Genomic DNA, 11,509 nt, shown 5'->3' on the forward strand with positions numbered 1-11,509 from the left:
AGACAAAAGGAAATTCTAACCTTCAACTGATCACAAGTAGCACCTTCGCTCACACCTGCCACACTTATGTAACCCAGAAAAGTATGAATTACATGTAAGATACTGCTTAAAGCCACGACTGGATTCGAACCCACGATCCAAAGTATATTCAAACCATCCCGCTGGCGCTCTACCAACGAAGCAAAGATATGCAAGTTTAAGATCCAAAATTAAGAGTATTTTGTACCAACGAAGCAAAGATATGCATGTTTAAAATTCAAGATTAAGAGTATTTTGTTAAGTCACAAGCTACAAAGGAGGTGACATGTCTGAAACTCTCTCCCCGTAATTCAGAAACCATTACAAGAGTATTAAATCCCACCGTGCACATACGCCGAACTGTACACGAGTCAAAACATGGTTGTATAAACATACAAGTTGAAGAGACGGGACAACACGGGTGTAAAACTCTCCCAGTAACACATACATGTATTGTAATGGCAGCACGAAAACCTCAGGCAGTGACAGAGTTATGGTGAGGACAAGACATAACAATTAGGCACTCCATAAACATGAGACTTAAGTCATACAACTCGAATGTGGTCGCTGCAAGTTGCTGAGACGGTGGTCCGCGTACCTCCTAGCAATCACTGCCTCTGTGGACGCTGGTTCGGTTCCCGATAAGGTTGCTTACTTTTCACCCGGGATATTTTGTATCATAGTGTCGTAACACTAAGGAGAGCGACGGAGGCCAAATGAAATACGCCATATCGAAATGTTCTGATTAACGTCTTTTTTCGTAATAATCCCAAAACTATAGAGCATATTTTACCCGGGTTCATATGTGTACGTCACCATCTCCAGGGGAGGCTGTATACCACAAGCTGGCTGGAGTAATGTTGCACTCGGTCTACTCAACCAACAATGTATAGTAGACATACCAGGTACGACCTGGGGTAAGGCGTCGCCCGACCCTTCCCTCCGCGTCAGGAGCGTCGTTAAAAACGTTTTAAACGTTGCGTTGCTGGGCCATGCCTGTGCTCTGTACGAACCCGCGCGTTTCGGAAATACACCACCTTGGGTGTTACTTCCAAATATATTTCTCTCTCTCTCTCTCTCTCTCTCTCTCTCTCTCTATATATATATATATATATATATATATATATATATATATATATATATATATATATATATATATATCCCATTTTAGAAAGTTAAAAATACGAGGGGAGGATTTCTGGCCCCCGCTCCCGTCCCCTCTAGTCGCCTTCTACGACACGCGAGGAATGCGTGGGAAGTATTCTTTCACCCCTATCCCCAGGGATAATATATATATGTATATATATATATATATATATATATATATATATATATATATATATATATATATATATATATATATATACATATAAATATACACATACATACGCACATATACACACATACACACATATACATATATATACATATGAAAAATGTAAGAAAAAATTTAGAGAACTGAAACTTCTAGCTTGAAATGAAATGAAAAAATGAATATCACATAATGGTTCAACCTCTGGCTATGGAAAAGGGAAATGTATAATTTATTTACACAAACGTCAATAGTAGTTTTCATCAATTTAACCACTGTATCATACTGCCTGGTCCACTTCTCTTATCATGAAACAGGAATATTGGCTTATGATGTTTCTCAATTTTTCATTACACAAAGTACAACCATATCTTGGATACATGATATGGTTGGATGTACAAAGGCAAAGGGGATAAGAGTGAGTGCTCAAATTACAGAGGTATAAGTTTGTTGAGTATTCCTGGTAAATTATATGGGAGGGTATTGATTGAGAGGGTGAAGGCATGTACAGAGCATCAGATTGGGGAAGAGCAGTGTGGTTTCAGAAGTGGTAGAGGATGTGTGGATCAGGTGTTTGCTTTGAAGAATGTATGTGAGAAATACTTAGAAAAGCAAATGGATTTGTATGTAGCATTTATGGATCTGGGGAAGGCATATGGTTCACCCCAGACGCTTCACATGCCCTGATTCAGTCCACTGACAGCACGTCAACCCCGGTATACCACATCGATCCAATTCACTCTATTCCTTGCCCTCCTTTCACCCTCCTGCATGTTCAGGCCCCGATCACACAAAATCTTTTTCACTCCATCTTTCCACCTCCAGTTTGGTCTCTCACTTCTCCTCGTTCCCTCCACCTCCGACACATATATCCTCTTGGTCAATCTTTCCTTACTCATTCTCTCCATGTGCCCAAACCATTTCAAAACACCCTCTTCTGCTCTCTCAACCACGCTCTTTTTATTTCCACACATCTCTTACCCTTACGTTACTTACTCGATCAAACCACCTCACACCACACATTGTCCTCAAACATCTCATTTCCAGCACATCCACCCTCCTGCGCACAACTCTATTCATAGCCCACGCCTCGCAACCATACAACATTGTTGGAACCACTATTCCTTCAAACATACCCATTTTTGCTTTCCGAGATAATGTTCTCGACTTCCACACATTCTTCAAGGCTCCCAGGATTTTCGCCCCCTCCCCCACCCTATGATCCACTTCCGCTTCCATGGTTCCATCCGCTGCCAGATCCACTCCCAGATATCTAAAACACTTTACTTTCTCCAGTTTTTCTCCATTCAAACTTACCTCCCAATTGACTTGACCCTCAACCCTACTGTACCTAATAACCTTGCTCTTATTCACATTTACTCTTAACTTTCTTCTTTCACACACTTTACCAAACTCAGTCACCAGCTTCTGCAGTTTCTCACATGAATCAGCCACCAGCGCTGTATCATCAGCGAACAACAACTGGCTCACTTCCCAAGCTCTCTCATCCACAACAGACTTCATACTTGCCCCTCTTTCCAAAACTCTTGCATTCACCTCCCTAACAACCCCATCCATAAACAAATTAAACAACCATGGAGACATCACACACCCCTGCCGCAAACCTACATTCACTGAGAACCAATCACTTTCCTCTCTTCCTACACGTACACATGTCTTACATCCTTGATAAAAACTTTTCACTGCTTCTAACAACTTGCCACCCACACCATATATTCTTAATACCTTCCACAGAGCATCTCTATCAACTCTATCATATGCCTTCTCCAGATCCATAAATGCTACATACAAATCCATTTGCTTTTCTAAGTATTTCTCAAATACATTCTCCAAAGCAAACACCTGATCTACACATCCTCTTCCACTTCTGAAACCACACTGCTCTTCCCCAATCTGATGCTCTGTACATGCCCTCACCCTCTCAATCAATACCCTCCCATATAATTTACCAAGAATACTCAACAAACGTACACCTCTGTAATTTGAGCACATCCTTTTATCCCCTTTGCCTTTGTACAATGGCACTATACAAGCATTTCGCCAATCCGCAGGCTCCTCACCATGAGTCATACATACATTAAATAACCTTACCAACCAGTCAACAACACAGTCACCCCCATTTTTTTTTTATAAATTCCACTGCAATGCCATCCAAACCCGCTGCCTTGCCGGCTTTCATCTTCTGCAAAGCTTTTACTACCTCTTCTTTGTTTACTTAATCATTTTCCCTAACCCTCTCACCTTGCACACCACCTCGACCACAACACCCTTTATCTGCCACTCTATCATCAAACACATTCAACAAACCTTCAAAATACTCACTCCATTTCCTTCAAACATCACCACTACTTGTTATCACCTCCCTATTAGACCCCTTCACTGATGTTCCCATTTGTTCCCTCGTCTTACGCACTCTATTTATCTCCTTCCAAAACATCTTTTTCTTCTCCCTAAAATTTAATGATACTCTCTCACCCCAACTCTCATTTGCCCTCTTTTTCACCTCTTGCACCTTTCTCTTGACCTCCTGCCTCTTTCTTTTATACATCTCCCACTCATTTGCATTATTTTCCAGCAAAAATCGTCCAAATGTCTCTCTCTTCTCTTTCACTAAAAATCTTACTTCTTCATCCCACCACTCACTACCCTTTCTAATCTGCCCACCTCCCACGCTTCTCGTGCAACAAGAATCTTTTGTGCAAGCCATCACTGATTCCCTAAATACATCCCATTCCTCCCCTACTCCCCTTACCTCCTTTGTTCTCACCTTTTTCCATTCTGTACTCAGTCTCTCCTGGTACATCCTCACACAAGTCTCTTTCCCAAGCTCACTTACTCTCATCACTCTTTTCATCCGAACATTCTTTCTTCTTTTCTGAAAACCCCTACAAATCTTCACCTTCGCCTCCACAAGATAATGATCAGACATCCCTCCAGTTGCACCTCTCAGCACATTAACATCCAAAAGTCTCTCTTTCGCGCGCCTATCAATTAACACGTAATCCAATAACGCTCTCTGGCCATCTCTCCTACTTAAATAAGTATACTTATGTATATCTCTCTTTTTAGACCAGGTATTCCCAATCACTAGTCCTCTTTAAGCACATAAATCTACAAGCTCTTCACCATTTCCATTCACAACACTGAACACCCCATGTACACCAATTATTCCCTCAACTGCCACATTACTCACCTTTGCATTCAAATCACCCATCACTATAACCCGGTCTCGTGCATCAAAACTACTTACACACTCACTCAGCTGCTCCCAAAACACTTGCCTCTCAACATCTTTCTTCTCATGCCCAGGTGCATATGCACCAATAATCACCCATCTCTCTCCATCAACTTTCAGTTTTACCCATATCAATCTTGAGCTTACTTTCTTACACTCTATCACATACTCCCGCAACTCCTGTTTCAGTAGTGCTACTCCTTCCCTTGCTCTTGTCCTCTCACTAACCCCTGACTTTACTCCCAAGATATTCCCCTTTACCCTTGAGCTTCATTTCACTCCTCCCCTTTACCCTTGAGCTTCATTTCACTCAGAGCCAAAACATCTAGGTTCCTTTCCTCAAACATACTACCTATCTCTCCTTTTTTCTCATCTTGGTTATATCCACACACATTTAGACACCTCAATCTGAGCCTTCGAGGAGGATGAGCACTCCCCGCGTGACTCCTTCTTCTGTTTCCCCTGTTAGAAAGTTAGAAAGAGGGTTTCTAGCCCCCCACTCCCGTCCCCTTCAGTCGCCTTCTACGACACGTGAGGAATGCGTGGGAAGTATTCTTTCTCCCCTATCCCCAGGGATATATATATATATATATATATATATATATATATATATATATATATATATATATATATATATATATATATTGGAAAGGATCACAATTTTGCGCGTGATCAAGATATTCCTATGAGTTCATGGGGAAAATGAAACACGATAAGTTCCCAAGTGCACTTTCGTGTAATAATCACATCATCAGGGGAGACACAAGAGAGAAATATAACAGTCAGTTGATATACATCGAAGAGACGAAGCTAGGACGCCATTTGGTAAACGTGCGACTGTCCAAAACATACAACGAGCGTTCATAAACTTATCATTTTACAAATTTTATCAACAATAAAGTTATCTAATCTGTATAGACCAGTACTAATATTAAGATTATAATTCTTTGTGTATTTTGTAAAAGAAGAATCAATGATACTTCTCGAGTTAATAGAGTTAGAGTTAATAACTGAGATGGCATTACTCTAGTCAATACAATAATCATAATTTTAAACGTGATTAAACAAGGCATTTGATTCTTGTCCTGTTCTAATACTCTGTTCATGTTGCTTAAGTCTAACAGAAAGATCCTTACCAGTCTGCCCAACATAAAATTTATCACAATTTCCACATGGCACTTTATACATGCATCCAAGAGAATTTTCTGGTGAATTCCTGATTAAGATATTCTTTATAGTATTATTGTTGCTAAAGGCAACATTTACATTAAAGGATTTAAGCAACATGGGAAGTAAAGTAAAATTATCATTAGAAGGGAGAACTAAAAGATTCTTGGTGTCAATGGGAGGTTTGGGTTCAACTCTATAAAATTATTCTTTGCTGACTTAAGGGATTTATCAATGAAAGATCTAGGGCACTTCAACTTAGATCCAATAGAATATATCTTCTTAAACTCATCATCAATAAACTCTGGACTGCAAATACGTAATACCCTAAGGAACATAGATTGAAATGATGATAATTCAACTCTGTCATGTTGAGATGAGAAATAATGGATATATGAGGATACATTGGGAGGTTTTCTGTATATGCTAAACTTAAACTTGTTTCCTTGCCTATGCATCATGCAACCTAAAAATGGTAACATACCATTATTTCTATCTTCCACAGTAGATTTGATGGAAGGTAGTAAATTGTTAAGTAAGGGGAGAAATATTTGTAAATTTTCATTTGTTGGCCAAACACAAAGAACATCATCTACATACCTAAACCAAATTGCATTAGAAGGTAAGATATCCTTTAGTAAATTTTGTTTCAAAATATTCTATATAAAGATTACTTAGTACAGGTGAAAGAGGGTTACCCATTGCCATACCAAATTTTTGAGCGTGATAATCTCCATTGAATTGAAATACATAGTCTTTTATACACAATTTTATCAGTTCAATGAAAACAGACTTTGGAACAGGTAAATGAATATCATCCAAGATATCAAACAAATATTCTAAAAGGTCATCAACTGGAACTTTTGTGAAAAGCGAGGAAACATTAAAGCTAACTAGTTTGAAACAAAATTACTAAAGGATATCGGAGACATGAAAATGCATCGGAATCCCCCCCCCCCCCCAGCTTTGTCGACGCCCCCCTGGTAGTGCTGCAGGAGGCGCTGACGAGGTTACCACGGATGTGCTGCATGATGAAGGACGCTTTCATAGGCACCGCGGTTGTATTTCTGGTGGAAGGAGGCGTTGGCGAGGTCCCATGGTTGTGTTGTAGGAAGGAGGAGGCGTTGGCGAGGTCCCATGGTTGTGTTCCAGGAAGGAGGAGGCGTTGGCGAGGTCCCATGGTTGTGTTGCAGGAAGGAGGCGTTGGCGAGGTCCCATGGTTGTGTTGCAGGAAGGAGGCGTTGGCGAGGTCCCATGGTTGTGTTCCAGGAAGGAGGAGGCGTTGGCGAGGTCCCATGGTTGTGTTCCAGGAAGGAGGAGGCGTTGGCGAGGTCCCATGGTTGTGTTGCAGGAAGGAGGAGGCGTTGGCGAGGTCCCATATCGCTGCAGCTGCTGGAGGAGAGACGTGGCCTGGCCGATATCACATGGCAGAAGTCGCTCCCTGGCGCAGGTGGGCGAACGTGATGTCTGTGGCTCTTGGTCTGCCATGAGGTGGCGATGCTCTGCACGAGGACTCTTACCACGAAGATGAGTATTACGACGGCGTGCAAGACGAGCTGTGTAGCAACATGTCACCGAGTTGTGATCTTTGGTTGTGAGTGAGGAGGGCTGGGTAACCGGCCGTAGGCTGAGCAAAGTCAAACAGTCTGGGCTGTGAGCTATAACTGTTGATTAGGTAAAGCCAGGTCAGGTAAACACCAGCCCAACATGGACGATGAATGCTGGCAAGAAGGATTTTGCAGCGAAAATGAGAGAGAGAGAGAGAGAGAGAGAGAGAGAGAGAGAGAGAGAGAGAGAGAGAGAGAGAGAGAGAGAGAGAGAGAGAGAGAGAGAGAGAGAGAGAGAGAGAGAGGTCACTACAACAGCGACCCAGACTTACATTTGCTCCTTGCTGCACAATACCTACATTGAGGAAGCGGTCAGACAGGTCATCGATACTTCGCTGGAGGGAAGTATCTGGATGATCATCAGGGACGCATTCACAAGACCAGAGGAGCCGGGAGTGTTCTTGGGAAAGACACAAACTTCCATCATTAGATCATCGAGGAATCTAATTGTATCCTTTATGGCGTCAAGAGGAAAAGCTGAGTCGGATCCTCACCACTGACACAGTCTTGGGCCACACGATGCTCATATGTGTTGGACTGGATATTAGTGTGGATCATACCGGTCTTATGAAAACCTCTGGCCTTCCCATACGAGTCATACGCTGTCTCTCTCGGCTCAGGTCTCAGCCGCCAGCATCACTCACGCCAAGTCAAAGGACAGGTTTTCTAACCGCTGCCCAGTAGATTCCGTCGGTTCGTCTTTGTCGCTACATTTGACTCCGGTATGGATAATGTTGACAACTTCACACTAGACACAAGGACTAACCTCTTCATCCCTTAGTTGCATTTTGTTTTGGGTATTGAGAAAGGAAATATGAAAGTCTCAGAGTTACGACTTTGGGATAAGACCAAAGAAATTTTGATCCAGCACAGCAGAAGGGTCTGCGATGTGAACATCTTGAATGTAGTGAAGGCTTGAAAAACTCCTGTGTCTAACTCCAGACCCATTTGTATGTCTTTAATCCTCTCCTATATTACATGCCCCATAGCTCAGCTGGCAGAGCGCCGGTTAGATAAGTTACTTGCTGGAAGTCGCAGGTTCGATCCCTGCTGGGGCTACATCCTTTTGATCTTGGGTCATTTGGGTTTTGGTGCCAACACGCAAAGCAGTTCCATACAGGGACAGTAGAGTCTATATATATATATATATATATGATTATATTCCAGTACACGATAACAATTATTAGTGGTTTGTACACGGTAAGTCTCAATACTCACAAAAGTTTCCTATAAACATTGTCTTTAAACGTAGATGAGAGAGAGAGAGAGAGAGAGAGAGAGAGAGAGAGAGAGAGAGAGAGAGAGAGAGAGAGAGAGAGAGAGAGAGTGTATGAAGTCTGTTGTGGATGCGTGGGCCTTGCAAGTGAGTCAGTCGTTGTTCGCAGGTGATACAGCGCTGGTGGCTGGTTCGGGTGTGGAGGCTGCAGGGGTTGGTGATGTGAGTCTGGTGGAGTGTGTGAGGGAAGAAACTTGAGAGTGAATGTGAGTGGGAGCAGGGTTGTTGTGTTCGGTAGGGTTGGGGGACAAGTTGGTTGGGAGGTTAGTTTGAATGGAGAGGGACTGGGGGAGGAGGTGTTTTGGATATCTGGGAGTGGACTCAGCAGCGGATGGAAGCATAGAAGCGGAAGTGAGTCACAGGATGGAGGAGGAGGCGAAAGTTTTTGGGAGCGTTGAAGAATGCGTGGAAGGCGAGAACGCTATCTCGGGGAGCGGGAGTGGGTGCGTTAGGGAAAGAGCGGGAGTGGGTGTGTTAAGGGGATGGTGGTTTAAGCAAAGTTATATAGTTGCGAGGTATGGGCTATAGATAGGGTAGTGCGGAGGAGGGTGGATGTGTTGGAAATGAGATGTCTGAGGACAGTGTGTGGTGTGTGGAGGTTTGGTCGAGAGTGGTGTTGGTGGTGGTGGGGGGTGAAGGGAGTGTGGTTAAAAGAGCAGAGGAGTGTGTGTTGAAGTGGTTTGGACCCATGGAGAGAATGAGTGAGGAAAGACTGGCAGGGGAAATATATGTGTCGGAGGTGGAGGGAACGGAGAGAGGCGGGAGACGAAATTGGAAGTGGGGGAATGGAGTGAAAGGGGATTTTGAGCGATCGGGGCCTGAACATGCGGGAGGGTGAAAGGCGTGCAGGGAATAAGGTGAATTGGAACGATGTGGTATACCGGGTGTATATATATATATATATATATATATATATATATATATATATATATATATATATATATATATATATATATATATATATATATGATATCCCTGGGGATAGGGGAGAAAGAATACTTCCCACTTATTCCCTGCGTGTTGTAGAAGGCGACTAAAAGGGAAGGGAGTGGGGGGCTGGACATCGTCCTGTCTCGTTTTTAATTTTCCAAAGGAAGGAACAGAGAAGGGGGCCAAGTGGGGATATTCCCTCAAAGGCTCAGTCTTCTGTTCTTAACACTACCTCGCTAACGCGGGAAATGGTGAATGGTTAATGGTTCATGTGAGAAACTGCAGAAGCTGGTGACTGAGTTTGGTAAAGTGTGTGAAAGAAGAAAGTTAAGAGTAAATGTGAATAAGAGCAAGATTATCAGGTACAGTAGGGTTGAGGGTCAAGTCAATTGGGAGGTAAGTTTGAATGGAGAAAAACTGGAGGAAGTAAAGTGTTTTAGATATCTGGGAGTGGATCTGGCAGCGGATGGAACCATGGAAGCGGAAGTGGATCATAGGGTGGGGGAGGGGGCGAAAATCCTGGAGCCTTGAAGAATGTGTGGAAGTCGAGAACATTATCTCGGAAAGCAAAAATGGGTGTTTGAAGGAATAGTGGTTCCAACAATGTTGTATGGTTGCGAGGCGTGGGCTATGGATAGAGTTGTGCGCAGGAGGGTGGATGTGCTGGAAATGAGATGTTTGAGGACAATGTGTGGTGTGAGGTGGTTTGATCGAGTAAGTAACGTAAGGGTAAGAGAGATGTGTGGAAATAAAAAGAGCGTGGTTGAGAGAGCAGAAGAGGGTGTTTTGAAATGGTTTGGGCACATGGAGAGAATGAGTGAGGAAAGATTGACCAAGAGGATATATGTGTCGGAGGTGGAGGGAACGAGGAGAAGTGGGAGACCAAATTGGAGGTGGAAAGATGGAGTGAAAAAGATTTTGTGTGATCGGGGCCTGAACATGCAGGAGGGTGAAAGGAGGGCAAGGAATAGAGTGAATTGGATCGATGTGGTATACCGGGGTTGACGTGCTGTCAGTGGATTGAATCAGGGCATGTGAAGCGTCTGGGGTAAACCATGGAAAGCTGTGTAGGTATGTATATTTGCGTGTGTGGACGTGTATGCATATACATGTGTATGGGGTGGGTTGGGCCATTTCTTTCGTCTGTTTCCTTACGCTACCTCGCAAATGCGGGAGACAGCGACAAAGCAAAAAAAAAAAAAAAATGAAAGAAAAAAAAAAAAAAAAAAAAAAATATATATATATATATATATATATATATATATATATATATATATATATATATATATATATATATATATGTGTGTGTGTGTGTGTGTGTGTGTGTGTGTATGATTGGTTGGGCCATTCTTCGTCTGTTTCCTTGCGCTACCTCGGTGACGCGGGAAACAGCGGTTAAGTCACTTATCAGTCACTTATCAGTCACTGATAAGTGTAGTTCATTATAATACGTGTGCAGATCAAAACTTTCACATATAAAAAAACACATTTGTTAGAGGCTATACAATATTTCACTGGGGAGATATTTTTAACTACGAACTGGCATAAAAAAAAGATAATGTAGGTTTAACCTTTAGTGTTCAAGTCTTTTTTTTTAATCACTTAATTTGCCTTTATGGGTTGATAATATCTTCAGGTCAAGATTCCAGCATGCAGGCAACATTAAGGTTAAGGATATGAAGTGTGTAAACACCAGGACATCCATCCAAACAGACTCACCGTATAGAGGAAAAACCAACAATTCAATTTTCATGAGGAGAAAATTATGAGAATATAGGCTTAAGACGAGAGCTTACGAGCCTAGCTCAACCCAGCCTGTCAGGCGCACCCAGCCAAGATGTGCAGGTCGAGCAAGCCCTCCACCACGAAAGTCAAACTCCGGGCCGCCCATCACCGAGACCAAAGGACGCGAGGAACCTCCTGGTCGCACGTGGCAGCCAATG

This window comes from Panulirus ornatus, chromosome 48 (assembly GCF_036320965.1).
Source record: "Panulirus ornatus isolate Po-2019 chromosome 48, ASM3632096v1, whole genome shotgun sequence".
In the NCBI taxonomy this organism is placed as follows: Eukaryota; Metazoa; Arthropoda; class Malacostraca; order Decapoda; family Palinuridae; genus Panulirus; species Panulirus ornatus.